Below are 20788 nucleotides of genomic sequence, written 5' to 3'. Positions count from 1 at the left end.
GGTATATCTTTCCATCAAGCTGTTTGTTGCCTTCCAGCAGAATAATCAGAGTTTCTGATTATTTGGTACGTTCCAAGAAAACAGTAATTGATTGTGCCCTTGCTTGTCTGATGGGGAGAAGGCTGCCAGAATTTACACAGTAACTCTTCAGTGGCCTAACTCAAAGAAAAACTAAGCAGCAGGTGTGTGTGTGTGTGTGTGTGTGTGCATGTGCGTGTGTGTGAGACAGAGAGGGAGGGAGAGAGAGAGAGAGAGAGAAGGAATCCAGCCAGTAGTTTCCATAATAATTCTCTTTGAACAACTATAAACAAAGTGTTTTCAGTGGTGATTCAGATTTCAGATATGAGGAAGTAAACTTATTCTAGTCCACTCATGGAAAAATTCCAATTCCCACCAATGTTAATGGTTCTTTTCGAAAAGTTACAGTCATCTTACTACTAAAGCTTCAGGGTTATAGAGAAAAGTCAAGTTCAGATTTAACATTCATGGAAATATTCAGGTACAATGAGACCTCATTCGTTTGGACTACCTCAGTTTAGAATTGACAATCCTTTGACAGTGTCCGGATGGGCCAGTGATGATCTTTTCACAATGAATATATGGCTTGCTAAGCACATTAATTTAAACAAGCAAGACTACTGGGAGAAGAATAAAAAATATTCCAGCTAAAGTATAATGAATCAAAAATAACAATATGCTTTCTGTGCAGCAGACACTTTTGATGAACCCATTCAAATACTAATGACTGATCATCATAATTAGTGTGTAATGGAATAGCAATCTTGTGCAGTTCACGTTACACACGTGGCTAGAAATATCCCAACAGTTCTGCAAGATGGGTAGAACTATCCCCATCTCAAAGAGCAGGACACTAAGGCTCAGAGAAGCAGCTGACACGCAAATACTGCATAATTACTAGGCAGCCGAAGCGGGATGCAAAGCCAGGTTGTCTGGCTCAAAAGCCTATGTCCTTCTGCTGCCACTCAACCCTGGGTGAGCAGTGAAGACTGCAAGTCAGACTTCTAGAGGCAACAGAGCAAGTTCTTCAATAGCAGCAGCAGCAGCAGCAGCAACAGCAAAAATAGAATCATTGCAAGGAGGGACAGCCAGGCAGCCTGGCTCCAGAAATCATTCTTCTTTTCTGTAGAAAGAATGATTCCCTTCTCCATCACAAGGCATCTATAAAATACCTGTTGGTATGCTGAAGTACTGTGCATGCGTGAAACTACTCTGAAGAAATCCACTGAAGTGCTCATGGAGGTGGAGAAGGGCGATGTGGGTGAGGCCACTGCCCCTGCCCTGCACCCCATCAAGAGTGCCTTCGGTCTATACCCCTGTAAATAGAACTGGTGTTGAGACCCCGAGAGGCTGACAAAGGCAGTGATGAGGCCCTCTGGGAGTCAGCTGCAGGTGCAGGGACAGCCGGCCAGGGGCAATGGAAGAGAACACAGAGAAGGGAAGGAACATCTCTACTTACCCAAGAATCCACGGAGATATTCCTGAAAGCAGCCTGGATCCCGGGATGCTCTAGGAAGAAAGTTAATTTGGGAGGTCAGATCTCACATTTAGCAGCCATATCACCCCGTTCCATCACATCCACACCCAAGCACAGGATCTGGAGGCAGGCAGACATGGAATTGGTCCCTCCTAACCTTCCTACCTTTTAGGTAGATGAACCTCTCTGTGAGATGGGGTATACTAACATTACCCTCTCCTCATAGAGTTGTTGAGAAGCCTGGGTAATATATAATTCATGCAATGAATTCAAAACACAACAGTGCTGTTTTAATAAGTACAAATAGCTAACATTTATTGCTTAGAAAGTGCCCAGCATTGCTCCAGGGCTTCAAATAGGCTGACTCTTCAATACCTTGAGGTAGGCACTACTGCCATTGGCATTTTGCAGATGTAGAAAATGAGGCACTGGAAGGTCAAGTCATAAAAGTATACCAGGTAAGTGGTGGAGGGGGGACATGGGGCCATCTGGCCTCCGAAGCTGGATGCTATACAGTGATATCCTGCCTAATTTATTACAAACAAATGTTAACTCCTCTTATTGTTACTGTTATAATGCTCTCCAAGAGACAGTCTATAATATTCACCAAACCCCAGGGAGCTCACCATTTAGCTAGTAACCACTTAGGCACAGGGATAGGTACCAGGGTCATAAGTCACTCACTAAGTCAACAATCTCTTCAGGTGTTCCCCGAGAATGCTGGTGGACACCCGATGCCCTGCTAAGCACTGTGTGGGGCTGCAGGGGCTCTGGTCATTGATCCTGCAGTCAGCTCAACCTCCAAGAGGCAAATGGGGAGTGACAGCAAGGAGGAAGCACAGAAAGGACGGGCGAGGAGGTCAGGATGTGGGACACTGTGCCTGGCTCTGGCACCAGCCCTCCTGGCGGCCTTCTCCAAGTCAGCTGACCTCTCTGGGTTTCATGTTTAAAGGAGGGGACCGACCTAGAGGCTCTTACACCCTGAGATCCCAATTTGCAATTCTATTCTGATCCTCTTTCACTCTAACTAACCTCCTCTCAACAGTCCATTTTTGAGAGAACATATTCTAATCCTTCATTCCTCCAGCCCACCTCGGGGAACACAAAGCCAGGCACTGCAGGCAGCGCTCGGGCGCACCCCAAGGCCCGGCCCGCGCCTTGTATAGGCCCTGTGAGCATAGTGCCCAAGTCCTATCCCGGCGATCTTGGCAACCTGAAGCCCAGGGAAGGCTGCAGCCCTGAGGATAGCTGCACGCACCCATCCTGCCCTCTCCGAACCCTGGGGGTGGCCCAGTGAATTCTGCATCAATCCGAAATCTGGAGTCCCACACTGGGGGAGGAGGTGTTACGTGGAGGGGGCAGGTGAAAAGGTCTGTGAAAAATAAGGCAGAAACCAGACAAGCAGTGAAATGCCTGGGCTGAGCATTAGGTTTGTTTTCTCAAAGTAATAGTGTTGGACGCAATAAACCAAAGGGATGAGAACTCGTCTGACACTTTGACTTTCTTGACTTCATCAGGGTATACGAATGGCCACTTTGGTAGCAATCTTTTGTGTGTGTGTGTGTGTGTGTGTGTGAGTGCACACGTGACTGCTTCTTTGAGAAACATCTATTTTGACACAAGATGCTACTGACTTTATTTAAGGATCAGTTCATCACACTTAAACATGTTTGCTTTCACAGAAACTCCTCGGAGGGGAATAATAATTCTGTGAGTGTAATACTTCCATTAAAAAGAAATGGATTTTAAAATATGCTTTTCAAACTTTTGACAGAAGCAATTTTTTGATTTTATAAACTAAAAAGGCAAACAAAGTTGTAGAGACAATGTAATAAATAACAAGAGTTGTCAAATAAGCTATTAAACATTTATAGATATAATGTTTAATATGGACTTTTAAACATGCCCCAAAATGTCCATCAATCTTTGACGTGGGAGGAAGTAGCATTTTGGCAAAGTCTGTCTCCCACCACAACAGAAGTCAGTCAGCACAAGATGTTTATGGTTCTTAAAGACAGCGACGACGGTATTCTTTGCAGGGTGCTTAAGTATTTTCAGCAAAAAAATTTAGAAGGCAAAAAATGGAAGAACGTACCCCCAAAAAGTATTATTTTGATAGGTATCCAGATAAAGTACCCTGTGCATGGACGTCTATAGAGAGTTTGGTTCCTAAATTGGCCCTGAGATTCCAAAAATGTTTTGAGCAACATTGCTGGAGTACATGTATAAATGTCAAAGATGACAACTCTGAGGTACAATACTCACTTGAATTTATAAATGATAGTTTTTTGAAGCTTGTAAAGAAAACAATTAAAAATTTAGTAGTGATTAACCCCTGGGTGAAGAATTACGGGTGGTTTGGTTTTTTTTTCCTTTTTCTTTATAATTTCTCTGCCTTCCGAACTTCCTTATAATAAGCATGTGTTACTTTACCAATTTTTTTTAAAATGTTTTTTCAATCCTTATGTTATGGAAAATCACCTGATATAAAAAGTGAACAGATTTGGGAAGCAGACAAACTTGGGTTCAAATCCCTTTCTGGTTTGGTGCCCTCAGATACACTACTCAGCAGCCCATGATGCACATAAGATGGATATAACAACTACTAGAGGTGAGATACTGTCAGTGTTTAGCACAGAGTAGGAGCCCAGTGAATAATAATCCCTCTTCTCTCCATGGTACGCAAGGAAGTAAGCCCTCTCTGGTAACAGGAAATAAATGTGTGTGTATAAATTGACTTCGGGCCATTTATTTATAGAAACACTGGGAATTTTTAACAGGTAACTTTCAGAAATCTTCTAATAGTTACAAGTTCAGAAAAAAATGTAGGAATGAGTATATACCCTACTCTCCTTTCCATCACAATCATTAGGACCCTACAATCTAAAACTCTTGGACTCCCTTGCACCCATTACTATGCTGCTCTGGTTCAGAAATCCTCCAGTTGGGATGGAAGTTGGGGGAAGGGTTAAGGCAGACCCACTGGAGCACAAGGAGAAACCACAGCTACCACAATCAAGATCTTTTCCATTTTGTCATTCCTGATGATTAAAGTAAGCAAAATAAATTATGGGATTGCTTAAATGAGGGGTGAGGGAGAAGATTTTTTCATGGCTTTTCTTTTCTTTTTTTTTTTTTAATGCTAGCTATGTTGATATTTTCATCCTATTCACTGAAGGTAGTTCAATCAGTTAGGTTTATGACAAAATATATGTACTCAACAAAATATGGCTGTTGGGGATATGTTGCCCTTGGATATATGTTGCTGTACCTTCACTACAGGAAGAAATATTGATTTAACTGGCTTTAATATCAAGTCAGGTATTTGTTGACACGTGGAAATGAAAAATATCAAAACCATGAAAAGCTTGATATATAGGTCAAGTCCCATTTCAGCTCCCTCCGAGGCACCATCCAAAGTCTTCTGCTGTATTGGTATTGTGCTCTGGTGATGCTTGCCCCAGTCACAGATAACATGAATTTTCATTATAATGGGATTTGCTACATAAATGAATATTGGTATAGATTTTTATGTAGTACAATTTATTGTAGAAAGTACAGCAAAAAAGTAAAATCATTATGGATTTAACTTCCCCCTTTTCCCAACTCTGGAGGCATATCTCACTTTCCACCCAAGGTATGTAATGTTCTCTCCTTTTCAGTGTCTGATTACTCCTTATTCCTCTCACGGTGCCTAGAATCGAATAGACACGCAAGGAATAGCTGATGAAGAAATGAGCTGAATAAAATGTGGTACCAAAGCAAATGAGGGGAAATTCAGAATGGTTTCCAGTGTAAGAGAGATAAACTTTAGAAACTGATTCAAAATGAGTATAGCAAGCAGGTTTAGCCATTCCCAGCTAGCATGCTCAAGTCATCTGGGGATCTGTTGGCCTGCAGGTGGCTCCCTATTGCTCAACGGTCATGGAGGCCTGTCTAAAATGTCCAGCACCCAGCTTACACATGCCCATCCCTGCAGAATGCCACAGAGCCATTTCAATCATTAATTGCCAGAAACACCTTTGTAAGAGTCCTACAGTCCCCTTCAGCCCTAGGGCAGCTAATGGTCAAACTGTGTCCTTCTAAAGGACTGAAAGAAAGGACCACCATGACTGGGAGGCAATAAAAGGCAGAGAGGTTGGCCCACAGCAGCCCTGGGACTGGGAGCTACTTTCTTACAGCTGGATTCAGAAGTAGTTTCTGTGCCCTTAACTAGGACATACATAGTCAGGGCTGGAGGAAAAACCAAGAGGGACTTCTGAAGAGCTTGCATGGACACTGCCTAGTGTCAAAATTCTTACCTTCTTGTTCTCTTTCCTTTTTCCCTCCAGCAACAATGATTACTTTAATAATCAAAGAGTTTCCTATAATTTTGTATAAAGCAATCTAGTTGGAATATGTTTTTCCACTTTCTAGTTTTTTTTCTTTGAGTCTTTTTTTATTGAAAGGTACATAACATATCAAATATAAAAATTTTGCTTCTAACTCGGAACATAATAGATCTTAAATGCCTATTTTCACAAAGGTCTTGACTGTGTTCAAAGGAATCACCTACTGATGCCAAGGGCTTCCTTCCCTCATCAGAGGAATGAACCATGGGAATGAGCTTTGAGGGACTCCAAGCAAGGTACCAGGGGTTTCCAGAGCAGAGAAAGGGCCTATCCCATTAGTATGGGATAAAGCAGGGGCAAAGAGTTAAGAGGGTCTGGTGAGGTTAGCCCCAGGAGTGGTGTATTTTTACATACATTTTACAAATACTCCCATTATTCATTTGAAAATATTTTAAATGGTAAATGGGCTTCTCCTCCAGAGGGATGACCTGTGGCCATTAATTAATAATTTGGAAACTCATTATAAAAAGTACTTTTAAGTTAACCAAATGGTTTGCTCAATATGTTTAATCCTCTCTATGCCCTCTGTGCTGAGGGAGCCCAGGTCAGAGACAGTAAAGCACTCCGCCCCAAGTTAGACAGCCAACACATAATGGAGCCACATCTTGAATCCAGTCTGCAGATTCAGATCCAGTTCTCTGTTCATATTACGACTACTCACCAATTGCATACAGAGCCCAAATTTAACTTGTTGGGCCCTTTGCAGCTAAGACATCGCCACAGGGGACATACCCTCAACAGGTCAAGCTGGTAGGCATGTTCTGTCAAGATCCAAACCTTTGTAGTTTTGGGGCTGTGGCTGACACTGTTGATCCCTTGCAAGTACTAAAATGACTTAAGGAGAACTGGAACAATTCTAAGGCAAGAATGTGTAAGCTCAAAGGCTATAAAAATTCAAGAACTCAAAACCAAAGATAGCTTTCTTTTTTTTTTTCTCTTAGGCAAAGATAGTTTTCTTGACTAGACAATAGTTGGTTATAAACTCTGCAACAAAGTACCTCTTCAATGTGAAATTTTACTACTAGGATTTTTTGTTGTTGTTGTTCATTTTTAGTAAGAACTGAAGCCTACAAAATGACAAACCAGGATTACCCTATTAAAAGACAACTTCAATTGTTCCTTTGTTCTAAGAAACTGTGTTAGGTACTGACTGGCAATACCTACACCTTGATCTTCATATTAATTATGCATTTTTCCTACAAAATTGACTGCCACACTACATGCTCTAAGTCAGATTTGAGAGCTGCCAAGATAAATGTTCCGAATGGCTGGCTTTTTAAAGACAACTTGTCAGTTCACCAAATAATTCTTTGGGGGTTTATCCCAATATATTCGATGTCTCCCCTATACCTATACTTACATGTTGAGCAAATATTATAGCTCTTTCCTGATGCATCATCTTATAGCTAAAGCTAAAGATTTTTCCTTTCAACCCCTAATGTAAAAGTAATGAAATTTACGATTTCTTTTGACACCATCAATTTACTTTGGCTGTTTTTATCACTTAATTCCTATACTGATTTATGTGAAATACTCTGATTCCGAGGGAGAGAAGTAATTCTGGCCTAGTCCATACAACTACAACAAAGATGACTTTTGTATTTTTGACTAAATAAATGTTTTCTTCCCTGATGTTTGCTTTCATCAAATAATCATATCAATGTCTGATTGCCTTTAGTTAACACCTTATTTTAATGAGGCTTAATTCCAAAACATATAAGAACATACGCACACAAGAGGTACTATGTTGAGTAAGCCAAGAGTTCCAGCCAAGTGTCCTATCTTTTACGTGGTACCAAGTGACATTTTGTAAAAAGCACAATGGTAACTATTCATTCCGCCAGCCTTAAAAGGATAGGCATGAGCTGCATGCCAGAATGGAAAAGCTTAAGCTTTGAAATCAGACAGCTGGCTTCAAATACCATCTCCACCACCACTATCTCTATGACCTTGGGCAAACTACTTATCTCCCCTCAGAGCTTTTTCATCTGAAAAATGGGGGTAATGGATTTGCCTCAAAGGGGTTGTGGAAGACATAAACAAGAATTTTACTGTAAAAAAAACTAGCATACAGCCTAGTAAATTAGTATACACTAAGGAATTGTTAGTTTTTTCCCCACCTCTCTTATAAAATGCCATTAGTGATTCATTTTGAATCTGTGTCTATGCACAAAAAATAATGTAAAGGATATTAATGCTGGTGCTCTTTATGATAGCGAACAATTGGAAATGGTCTAAGCATAGGAAAATGATTATATTAAAGTATATTCATATATTGAAATGTATGCAGTCATTCCAAATATTTTTCCAATAATATTTTATGACAAGGGAAATTGCTTTCCTAGAATTTAAGTGAGGAAAATAGATGAGAAAACCTGTATAATAATAACAACTCATACTTACGGGGCATTGACTATGAACCACGCACCATACTATGTACTTTATATGCATTGTCTTATTAATTCTTAAAATAAACCTATTAGATGCATACTATTATCATCTTCATTTAATAGAAAGAAAAACTGAAATTCTGATAGTTTGGGTAATTTACAGTCTTAAATAGCATAGCCAGCACTGGAATCTTGAACTGTCTGATTCCAAAGCCCTTTTATTTATGTTATTTTTTTAAAGATTTATTTATTTATTAGAGAGAGTAAGACAGAGAGCAGGGGAAGGGGCAGGTGAAGAGGGAGAGAGAATCCTTAAGCAGACTTCCCACTGAGTGCTGAGCTCAACATGGGGCATGGTCCCAGGACCCTGAGATCATGACCCGAGCTGAAATCAGGAGTTGGCTACTTAATCAACTAAGCCCCCCAGGTACCCTCAAAGCCCTTTTAACTACTAGGTCACACTAATTCTTCGATACAAACTTCCTAGGTCTACCAGGGGGCTAGTTTAAACACACATACACATATGCATACTCAACCCCACACACACATATATCTGGAAGGAAAACACACCAGCTGCTTGCAATGACAATCTCCGAGTGGTGAAATTTTAGCTGACTTCTAATTATTATTTTTTTATCCATTTCAATGATAAAAATTCCAATTCAATGGGTATGCGTTGTTTTTACAATCAGAAAGAAAATTTCAAAGAAGGAAAGGTGTGAGAATATTTTGTTAAATGTAAAGTATTACACAAATACTAGTATTTTGATGATGTGATAGTTTGTTCCTGGACTTACAGAGTTCTTTAAAAAAGAAAATGTGAGTTTTTCAGTGCTCCTATTCTTTTACATCATTTTTTTCTTTCCACTGAGTCCAAGGTAAAAAGCATGTAAAAAACTATTCTGAATATGAATACAACCAAATATAGTACAGGAAGCGCCATATGTATATTTGACAGATATGTGATATTAATACAAAACCTCAAAGAGCTTGTGTGAGGGTAAAAAAAAAAATCTTTTCAAATAATACAGAATTTTCCACTTAGAGAAAACACATCCATTAGTGACATGATGCCATCAGCATACTCTGTCACGGTCATGTTAAGTGATACTGTCATAGAGCCATTTACGTAGACACCAGCACACTGTTTGGACATGCCTCAGCCTGATTACTGTCTATTCCAGAAGGTGTGAATATAATGATGTGTTGGAGTGACACCTAAGGAGTGATTTCCTGTCACACCACCAATTCATTTTCAGAGCAATGATTCTATAAAGAGAACTGAATGATGTACAAAAAAGCAATTCCTTTGAACCAAATAAGTTCATGTGAGTTGAAATTATAGATGAGGGATGCATTTGTTTTATAAAATTGTTATTTTTAAATCAAATTAAAAATAAGGTTATTTAGGTATGCTTTTAGTAATTTTTTCAAAAGAAAACCTGATTAATATCATCTAAAAGTGACCTCAAATTAATCTTGTTTCCCTTCATAATAGAGGTTCTATGATTGGCAATAAGTGAATCAACAATGATAGCATTACTGAGGCATCTCACTAAATATTTCCTGACTCTATTCTCTTAGACAGCCTGGGGAGAAGAAAGGAAACACAAGTGAAAGACTACAAACTAGTTAAAAAAAAAAAAAAAAAACAACTAACAAAATTCACATATTGATGCCAAGTCTCTTAGAAAGAAAAGTCACAGGGCCGTCCTGGTCAACTTTTGATCAATGAGAGAGAAAGTGCAATTCTCAAGTGTGTAATTAGTAAGTGAAAGAAGTACCATTAATAAATTAAATTTTAAAAAATCAGGATTCAAAAATGTCTTGTTAGAGGAGAAAAATTATTTGACAAAAAGAGACAATATGTAATAAGGACAAATGTTAAATCACCTACACAGGTTCACACAATCAACTGCACAAATACACAGCAAGGGAGACATGGCTTTGTAGTAGTTGTTTAAAAAAAGACTTGGAAATTTTATTTGACTTTGGAGATAAACTAACGAGGTGCTGCCCTAGATTTAAAGTCGAGGCCAACAGAACATTTATTTGACTAGATTAATAAAAGAAGGGTGCCCTGAACGAGGTTGTTTCCTACTGTTTAGAGAAGTCAGAGGGAGGCATGGGCAGAGCAATGGGTGATCAGAGGAGGGTCAACAGGATGAGAAATCTCAGCTGAAAGAGCTGGGACCAAGTCTCCCTGAAAAGAGAAGACTCTTAGTAGGAGGTCCAAGAGCTGTGGTCAAATACTTGAAGGAGCTACCACAAGAAGGTGGTACTCTGGGGGTCAACGGAGAAGCTGCAGGGAGGTGGATTTTAGCATTTTTTGTCTGCCTGTGCCTCATAATGAGTGCTGGTCCATCCACCACACATGAGACAAGGTCCAAATCTAAGGTGCTTTAGAAGCATGGCAGGCGACTGCCAGCAGAATTCCTCAGCATAGCAAAATTGTGAAGTCCTCATTCCTGGCAGGGTTCAACTGGCAGCTGGCTGACTGGGATGCTGTGGAGGGGAATCCTGCACTTGGGGGCGGGGGGAGGTACTCAAAAAAACCGTATCACCCACTATGCCTTTCCAACACACACTCTATGCTTCTAATTTCACATTAGTGACTTTCATGAAGATAGTCCTGGGGCATTTATGTAAGCAATATCCAAATATGCCTGCCTTGGTAAATGAGAAATAGCTATAAATTTAAATGCAATCTGGAAGAGTCCAGAAGGTGAAATTCTCCCAAAGTTTGGAAATTATAAATTAATGTTGTCATGGCAACCTCAGTTGATATCAGCCATTGCAGCTGAAACAGTTCTTGCTCTGGGACTATCAAAACAATAAATGGGTTTATATATTCAATGTCACAAACCAGCACTAAATAATATTCGTAATGCTTTTAGTTTTAACTTTTGAGGCCGTTGATTTGCATTTTCTCCTTGAGCATTCACTATTTTCACATGACACTGTACTGAGGCTACGGTATCAAAGGGGGGTGGTTCAGTTTCATCAGCAGCTGAGAAAGTCGCTGGGAGCCCCGTGCATGCCCTGAATCCAGCCCACCGTTCAGGTTTCACAGGGGAAGTAAACAGAAAGGACAAAGACTTTCTAGGTCTGGACATTAGCAGCCACAAGAGCCAGCATAATATCTTCTACTTCTCTCTTAAAAATTAGAAGACTGCCCACAATCCTATAATAAACACTCATCGATCATTAGTGGCGGTATGTCACATCAGACTATCCCACCGCTGTTTGTGGCACTTCAATAAATGGGTTTTCTCAGTTATGTATTAGCAATCACTGTAATATATGAAAGCCCACACTGAGAACAATATTGCCTCCAATCAAAACCATTCTTTCCTTAGTACACTAAAGCTTTTCTCCACTTCTTGTAAGCAACAAAGACTACAACAAAAGAACTTTCCAAACACCCACAGTTAAGGAAAGAACGGCTCCAACAAAGTAAGTGTGAAATCTGTCCCTGGTGTCTAATTTGTCTATGAATCGTCCTTTTCAGGGTATTTTAGTGACTTCCTTTATTTGTAATTTATCAGCAAAGAATAGAAATAAAAGTTTATTTTGACGGGAGCGCACCTGGCTATTCAGAGATTTAAAAACTTGCTTTGTTTATTCTTATATTATCCTGGCAGAGGATGTAAACATGCCTTCAAGCTGTACTCAATCCCAGATGAATACTTCCACTGATGCAAACCATTAGGTAGGACTGGCCTTGAGCGAAACTTCCTTATGGCCCTTTTTCACCCCTGGATGGGTAAAGTCTGGGCCCCTTGACCCAGTTTGCTTATTCTCTTCCTAATCAGTCTCAGGGAAGGGTTTATCAAAGTATTCGACCTAAGGAGCATGGGTCCAACCCATTTAAGTTACCATTTCCCTAGCCTTTGCATTTGAGCCCCGGCTGCTGGGCACTTGATACCTTATTTTATTTAGTTACAGCAAAACAAGTAGGTATCACTAATTTCACTTCATATATAAGGAAACTGAGATTCAGGAAGATTAAATAATTTAAATAATACAGACAGCCAATTACCTAAACCAAATCCAAGTCTTTCAAGCACCAAATTTGTCCTCTTTTTTTCTGATAAATCCTATTGATGTTAAGAAAGGGAACAGAATTTGTATGATGTAAGCTTTCACATATTAGCAGGAAAGAAGCTGTTGATATTTGAAGTGCCTCTTCGAGTAGTACGGATTCTGAAATCACACCATGAAGGCTGCTACCTTTCTCGTCTACACGTGAGACCAGCCTTCCCACTGGAGACAAAGAAGAGGATGTATCATAATTTAGGAAAAACAGCCGGGTCTTTTTGCCTTCCCCTTCTCTTCCCAAGTTGCACATATGATACAAATGGGACCCAGAGACCAGGGGGACAGCTCATTAGTAAGTAGTATTTGCTGTTAGGGGTCTGGAACCAGGTAACAGCCAGGGTCCAGGGAGGCTGTCAATCTCAGTGAGTTTCCTGCCCACTGCTGGCAGGTGTCAGTACTGAAGAAGCCTGGAAGGGAGTAGCAGGGACTTACCCCAGGGCTTGTGGCTCAGCAGCAAAACTACGGTCTTAAGAAGGCACAGAGATACATGACCGGACCTTCATCGAAGGCAATTTGGGTTTCCTACACAAAAACGCAAAGCAGGAACTTGGGAATGAGGAGACAAGTGAAACCTAGGGCACAAAGTGAAAATGTGGTTACTCAAGACTGAGGATGCGTCATGGCTTCCTAGGTAAGTTGCCTGGGCAAGGCAAACTATGGGGCCAATCCCATGGAGAGCCCCTAAGGTACGAATGCAAGGAGCTGTAACCCTCCTGCAAAGGCCTACGCTGGTCCCAGATCCTACAGATGGCACAGCAAAACACCGACTGGGTGGCCATTTTCTGTGGGTACACCACTTTCAAAATTTTATTTTTAGCACATGAAACTTTCTCCTTACGAGAATCTTAGACAAATGCCTAATATGTAGACACAAGTAAAAACAACTCCTCAGGGGGTTCTTCCCTGAACTGGAGGGGGCTCAACAGAACACAATCTGCAAACGAGCAGGAGAGAGGGCGCTGAGTCACCCTGCTTATCAGACTTCACTGGAATCTGATCCTGCTAAATTTTTCTCATGATGGTGATGGTTGCTTCCCCTCACCTCCAGGTTTCTCCCTGCTGCTCCGACCTGATAAGCTCTGGTTTCCTATCACTGGTTGGCTTTTCCACTGTGAAAACACAAAGCTCTGCGTATCTCCTGGGACACAACATATCTTCTGGGTCTTTCTGACAGTCTACATGCCCTTCCTCAAAGCCTTGTGGGCCAACTGATCCACAGACTGCTGCCCTCAGTACCTGATGGTTGCCTGGCACGTCATTTTGTTTGATGCACAATGACTCTGTGCCATACGTATTGTTAGAGCCCAGTGGCTCATTAGTTTGTTCAGAATCCTAGAGCTAGACAGTGGGGGAGCTGGGTCTTAGACCATCAGGAAGGATCAATGGCAGGATGGGGGCATCTCAGAGACCGAGGCAAGACTCTCGTCGTTCCAGCTGGTGCCATAATGTTGGAGGCTACTCAGGAATGTGACTCCACTTGCCCTTTCTTGCCCCTATCCTGTCTATCTCAAATCTTCCCTCTACCATGCAAGTATCCTTGCTTCCCACTCCTGACGGTGACTGGGTAGGCCAAGGGAGACAGATGTGCTTTAATCATGATTTCAGCTCTGTGCACACTGTAAGTATGACTCCTGGCTGTAGCTTTCACAATCTGTCTGTTTGATTCTGAATCTTATCTAAAGCACTTTGTATCTCTGGATTTAAGAAACCGAGCAATTGCTGCTTCTCTATACCTGTAGGGCTGACTTAATCATTCAAGAAGTTCATGGGCTTGGCTCATATAGGATCCACCTCCCGGGAACGAGATGCTCTATAACAATGCTGTCCAACAGAATCATAATGCAAGCCACACAGGTAATTTAAGTTTTTCTAGTAGCCATGTTTCTAAAAGGTAAAAATAAATTTGTGAAATTAACTTTAATAATATATTCTATTTAAACTACATATCTAAAATATTACTGTTTCAGTACGTAATCAAGATTTAAATTTGTTAACAAAATAGTCTACATACATGAGACTTTTTCTCATATAAAGTCTTTGGAGCGATCCCTGCGTGGCTCAATGGTTTAGCACCTGCCTTCAGCCCAGGGCATGATCCTGGAGACCCAGGATCAAGTCCCACATCAGGCTCCCTTCATGGAGCCTGCTTCTCCCCCTGCCTGTGTCTTTGCCTCTCTCTCTCTCATGAATAAATAAATAAAATCTTTAAAAAAAAAGTCTTTGAACTGTGGTGTATTTTACTCTCACATCACATCTCAATGTGGTCTAGCTATATTTCAAGTGCTCCGTAGCCACATGCAGCTAGTGGCTGCAGTACTAGATAGCATGGTTCTATAATCTCTTCTCTGTTCCCATCTTTTCTCTCACTGCTTTCCTGTAACAACTCATTTCCTCTAGTAAGGATGCTATGGGCAGGGCAGAGACCAGGACATTAGAGAAGACTTTTTGATACACACGCGAAGGGAGAGCCCAGATCACAAAGGAGCTTTTGTGCCATGCTAGGGAGCTTAGATTTTATCGTGGAGAAGCAGTGACTCCGCTGGAGGATTTTAAGCAGCAGAGAGTCGTGATCAAATTTGCCTTTTAGAAAGGCAGCAGTGTGGGGAACGCACTGGAGGCAGGCCAGCCAGAGGCAGAGAGACCAGTTACGGGGCCACTGCGATGACCCTCAAGAGAAGTGATGAGGGCCCGAACCAAAGCAGTAACGGTGGTGGTGCTCTCGCCAGGGTGGATTCCAGAGCTGAGAAAGATGGTTTCTATAGGGCTTGGTGATCAATGAAATGTAGGGGTTGAGGAAGAGGGAGGAATCTAGAACAACTTCCCAATTTAAAAATTGGTGAAGTGGGTTTCATTGATCAGGAGAGAAAATACATTAGGAATATGCTGTAAGGGGAAACCAGGAGAGAGGAGTGACTCAGAAAACAGGTGGGCAAGGATTTGAGGAGCAGAGAGGGATCTCTAAGGCACATAGGTCAAAACTCAGAAGAGAATCCCGGACAATGGATCTGCCAGTCTGAAGGTCAGACGTGGCTGTCATGAGAGGCCAGGACTGAGCAGGGAGAAGGGGAGGTGCAGTGCTGCCTAAGACCCTGTCCTCCTAACACCGGGAACGGGATGGAACACAACCAGACCCAGAGGGAAGGGGCCAAGGAAGTTTTGTCTTGTCTCCTGTTTTTATAAAACACGAGGAGATTTACACATGTTCATGCACTGAAAGAAAAGGTTGGTTGAGACCCTAAAGAAAAGAGAGAAAATAGAGCCAAGTCCCAGAGGAAGCAAGAGGGGAAGGTGTCCAGAAAGATTAGCTGCAGAGTAAAGAGAGAAAAGGGAAGAAAAGGTGCGAGGGAAGACCTACCATTTATAAGGAAGAGAGAACATTTTAGTTGCCAAACTATTTCTCTTTATTTAGAAATAGAAATGAAATATAATTACATAAAAAGACTTAAAAAAAATAGTACTACCTATCATGTATAAAATCAGATAAATGCTGAACACAGAAGGCACTGGTTTCCTGGAGCCCCGATCTGTGGTCTGGTGTGCGACCAAGCCTTTCGCATACCTTTGGGCTTTACCTCTGTCACCTTGGTTACTCGGAAGAGCCACAGCAGTTCTTTATAGCTTGTGGCCCCTCTGGTCGGTCAGTGTCTGTGCTGAACTGATAGGTAAATATTTCAGTATCTCCACGAATTATCTCACAGAGCGGTATAAGAAAAGAGCCGAGGCTTTGGGGGGCGAGAGGGGGGGGAGTCAGACACCAAACAGATTCCTCTACCACTTATCAACTCTGCAGATTCAATCAAGTTATGTAACATCCCTGACTTCTGTGTCTCTCTCATAAAAGGATACGCAATTCCTACCTTGCAAGATCACCACAAGGTTTAAATGAGATGATCAGGAGATGATACCTATCACGATGGTGAGGATTCTATTCACTTTGTTCTGAATTTTTAGAATTGGGTGCTGCTGTTGATGAATCTGTGCTTTGCAACAATCAATATCTTGATCCCTAAGGAGAATTACACCACCAATCCTAGTGTTAGGAAGGGCCCTAAAAATCCTAACGGCCAAGGGGTGCCTGGGTGGCTCAGTTGGTTAAGCAGCAGCCTCCTGATCTCGGCTCAGGCCCCGGCTGGGCTCGGCACTCAAGAGTCTGCTTGAGGAATCTCTTCCCCCCACCCCGCTGCCCTTCCCCATTCACTCTCACTCATTTGAGCTCTTTTTCTAAAATAAATAAATAAATCTTTAAAAAGTATATTAAAAATCCTAATGCCCATCCAGTATTGGTGTCCTTTCTTCATCACGGCACATATTTAGTCTCAACCCTCAAATGTCTGACATCTGCTCTACCCCTAACTTGCTACTCAACCTTTCCAGGCTTGGGTATTGTGCTTCGGTAAAACGGGGGTAATAAGGGGATGTACTTCAAAGCACTGTTTTGAGGGAAAAAAAGGAGGTAAGGCATGTGTTTAAATGAGATGCTACCTGTTACAGCCTGTGCTCGAATACATTTTGTCATGGGGCGGGGGGTTAGCACAATCCATATCAGGGCCACCTTTCTTACACTGACCCCAAATCTGTCTCCCTGAAACTTAGACCCATCTGTCCTAGTTTTACAGCTCATGATAATATTGATTCTACTGAATCAGAACCAGGATTCTACAGAACAGTATATTTGCTCATTTATTGAGCTCTCTTAGGTACACGAGGCAGTGTCTCAGATGGCTGGCTGCTGAGGGCCAGACCTCTCCCTATTAAAGTTTCAATCCTCAGCCACGTTTCTATAATGCAGGAAACCTTTTTGAGCATTCTGAGCAAGTTGGATGCTACCCAGGAATGCACTGGTTATATTGCTTACAAGATTTATTTTGTGCTTTATGTCATGGTCAGTTCAGCAGTTGGCACCAAAAGTAATTATTGCAGGGATCTGTAGATCCTTTACATTTCATTATTGAACACTGCAGCCCACCAAGGCCCAGGAGAGCTCTGGCGGGGTTTCAGCTTAGGAGCAGTGGCAGTGTCACAGAGTACAGATGTTACAGTCGGAACTCCAGAATGCCTGCCCAGCGCTACCCCACACCCCGCCACCATTCCCCTGCTCCTATATTCCCGATGACAGCTACTGAGATCTTTCAATAAACAGCTCAGACAACTGTCACTTTAGAAAGATCCCCACTACTTCCTACCAAGAAGAAATCTTCCCTTCTGCGCCCTCTTAGACCTTCATTTTCGGGACACATGGTGTCATTTCTCCTGTTAAAACTATAAACTCCTTCCTGGCAAAAACAGGGTCTTGTACAAAGGGAGTCTAACTGCAAGCTTAAAGAATTGAATTCTGTCCCAAATACAATATTATTGGTGTGGCAACGTTCCCTTACCTTACCTTTCATCTGTGGATGGATCCCCAGATGATTTTTTTTTTTTTAATTTACAAGGAAATTTTAAAATGAAAAGTGCTGGGCAGTCCCTGCAACACAGTCTTGGATTTTATGGCTGATTAGCTGAACTCGTACTTAACTGAGGACTCCAGCCTAATTGTTTTAGGTATAAGGTACTGGCATAAAGCCCGAATGCTTTTATTTTTGCTCACTACTGGGACCCATCACTCCACCTTAAAAAAACGACAGCCTCCTTAATTCCAACTCACAACTGCCTGCCTCCATCATTATCTCGACTCTGGAAAATGCCGAGGCCTCAGAATCTCACAGCTGATGAATGGAGAGGCTGATTAGAACCACGGAAGAAAAATGGGAAAAAACTCCTTGACAGATGTCTCCTTCAAATGCCTGTCCCTTTTATCCAATGTCAACATTAATTTCTATGTTAACAAATATTTATTGAGGTCATGACTAGGTGTCAAGCTGCAGGCTAGGCTCTGGGGACATAATGGCGAGCAAGACACAGGCAATATCAAGGCCCATCACTTAGAAAAAAAACTCACCCTTACAGCCTATTGATTCTGCTGGTATACTTATCAAGAGCTTGCTGTGCCAAAGCCCTGTAGATGGTTCAAGGGCAGCATGCGAGGTACATCAGCACCCTCAAGGAACTTGCCGTCAGGTTGGAAAAGCAAGAACTGAGCACGGGATAGCATAGGAGAGTATCTGATGGTCTAAAGGGACGGTGCAGACAAAAGGGCAGAAGAAGAAGAAACCAGTGAGTAACCTAATCAGGTTGACTTTAACTTGGAGACGGTTGTTAGGTTAGAGGGAAAAGGAAAAGGCATTCTAAAAGGCAGAGCATGAACAAAAGGGTACAAAGTCATCTTAGAAGGGCAGTGAGATTCAATTACCAGGAGGAGAAGAAGGTTCATTTTGGAAAGAAGTAGAAAATAAAGTTGGTAAGTCAAATTTGGGCAAGACTGTGAAGTATATACTATACTAGAGCCTGATGGAGAGATGGGACTGAAGTGTGGGGGGGTACAGTATGGAAAGTATCTGAACTAGTAGAAGGGGCACTGGCTTTAGAATCAGATAAACCTGAGGTCAACACAGTCTTCCAGTAAGACAGTCCCTGGACAGGAGTTCCAACGAGAAGAGTTTAGGAAGGCTGGTGCGGTGGAAGCACGCAAAGTGGGGACAACTTACTAAGAGATCAAGATGTAGCTGGCTCTAGCCATTCCAGAACAGTGATGGCCAAGGACCTGAGCTCTCAGGAAGAGTGAGGAATGCAGAGGAGATTGTGGGGACTGGCTCAGAGAAACTATTACAAAGCAAAAGTTCACAGGACCTGGGCGATGAAAAGAACCCTGAGTATCAGGCAAAGGGAAGTCTTTTCATTGTGGAAGGCACAGGTTTAGCAGAGAATATGCAAAGTTTGTTATCAGGCACACAGCAGGGTTAGTCTGACAGCAGGACACCCACCATGAAACAGGTGCATAAACAGGAGCAGAGTTTGCATCAGAGCTAGAGATAAAAATGTATATGCTGTAAGGATAACACCATCGCATCTAAGAATATTTTATTAGAAAATAAAAACACCAGCTATTAAACAAAAATAACAGGAATGATATAAATAGTAGAGAGATACATCTTCACAGACGATGTTTCTTAGTTATGGTACTTAGGGGATCCTATCCATTACCACAACACTGAACGAAGAAACTTCTGTAGAAATTCAACATATGGCCTATTTACATAACAAGCATCACAACTCCAAATTAGCCATTTTGATGTGTCAAGGAAATAACACCTTCATAGCAGACTACTTCAAAAAAAGGAAAGAAAAAAGAAAGGTTTGTTTTTCTTCTCTAATTATGTGTACTGGGTTTTTAACTGTTTGTATCAAGAAAATCATATTTTAATTGCGTGATTACATTCTAAGGCAGAACAGGGATGGAATGAATTGATTAGCTGAATTACGCACAATCATTCAGAAATCAATAAACAGACTCCATCACTTAAATCTTGCCATATTATATATCTGCTCTCATGTTCTGTGCCATGCTGATAAAAGCGACTACTCTGTGTACAAAAATTGTAACAGCCATAAGATTCAATTATCAGAGTCAGGAAAGGGTCTACAGAAGATGACAGGGCAGTGAGTAGGCAATATCTATTATTATCTAAAACTCACTCCACTTTTATCATATGGCCAGACAGGTGGCGGCCACTTGGATCTTACTATGAGCTACCCCAACTTCTTCCATTTCATCAACACTGTACCCAAAAGTTCTCATCCTGGCTCACATCATGAGATGCTGATTAAAACTGTGTAAAGAAAAAAAATAAAAATAAAAAAAAATAAAACTGTGTAAAGAGAATAGAAGAAAGACCACCAAGGCGCCCTTCGCACATAAGCCATAAATGAATACTCATTGTTAAGGGCAGTACAATTCTATGGTCACTGACTGAGAAACTGATAGAAGTTAGAACCCAAAATGAGACATCGCTAAAGCTTAACTTCTTATGGCAAGTATTTCCATCTGCACAGCAAAATTGATCTATGAGATGCTCCCGACTGGCAGCGCTTCAAAGCCTGCGATGGTGTGGCCTAAGCATTTTCTTTCCCTGATCATTATGAAGTGGTAGGTAGAACAGCTTCACAAGCCCATCCTCACAATGGCCACTTGAAAATCAGTGGGAGCACAGAAACAATCAATTTAAGACTTTCATTAGGGAGCTCCCCCCAAACCACATGAATACAAAAGGAGTTTATGATCTTGCCTGCTCAAATTAGTATGTTAAACTATGCTGATTCTTGGAAATGACTTAATATTTTCAGAGGCAAGGATTAAAGGGAGAAAGAAAATTGCCAATATATTCCTTTCCCAGATGCTGAGATTTTACTATCCTCTTAAATATTCCCTGCATTCAAGTGATCTGTATTTTTATGCAAATTATCTTTGGGGCTAGTCTAGTGTGTGTGTGTGTGTGTGTGTGTGTGTGTTTAAAGCCACATGGAGGGGGGCCTGG

At 41.5% G+C, this 20788-nt stretch overlaps 1 protein-coding gene across 8 annotated transcripts in view; it reads right to left on the bottom strand.

The window, feature by feature from the left end:
• The window catches only part of SPATS2L (spermatogenesis associated serine rich 2 like), a 160786-nt gene that overhangs the window by 137092 nt on the left and 2906 nt on the right, over window positions 1-20788 (bottom strand). For 5 of the 8 annotated variants that reach the window (XM_038585290.1, XM_038585291.1, XM_038585283.1 and 2 more), the window contains one exon: window positions 1478-1527. The gene's annotated coding sequence lies outside the window, so the exon portion shown is untranslated. Of the gene's footprint in view, window positions 1-1477; window positions 1528-12809; window positions 12950-20788 lie in introns of those variants that run through there. The other 3 variants (XM_038585285.1, XM_038585284.1, XM_038585288.1) reach the window with 2 other exon arrangements.

The sequence above is a fragment of the Canis lupus genome, chromosome 37 (assembly GCF_011100685.1).
Source record: "Canis lupus familiaris isolate Mischka breed German Shepherd chromosome 37, alternate assembly UU_Cfam_GSD_1.0, whole genome shotgun sequence".
NCBI classification, from domain to species: Eukaryota; Metazoa; Chordata; class Mammalia; order Carnivora; family Canidae; genus Canis; species Canis lupus.
This window is presented reverse-complemented; position numbering and strand designations above follow the sequence as displayed.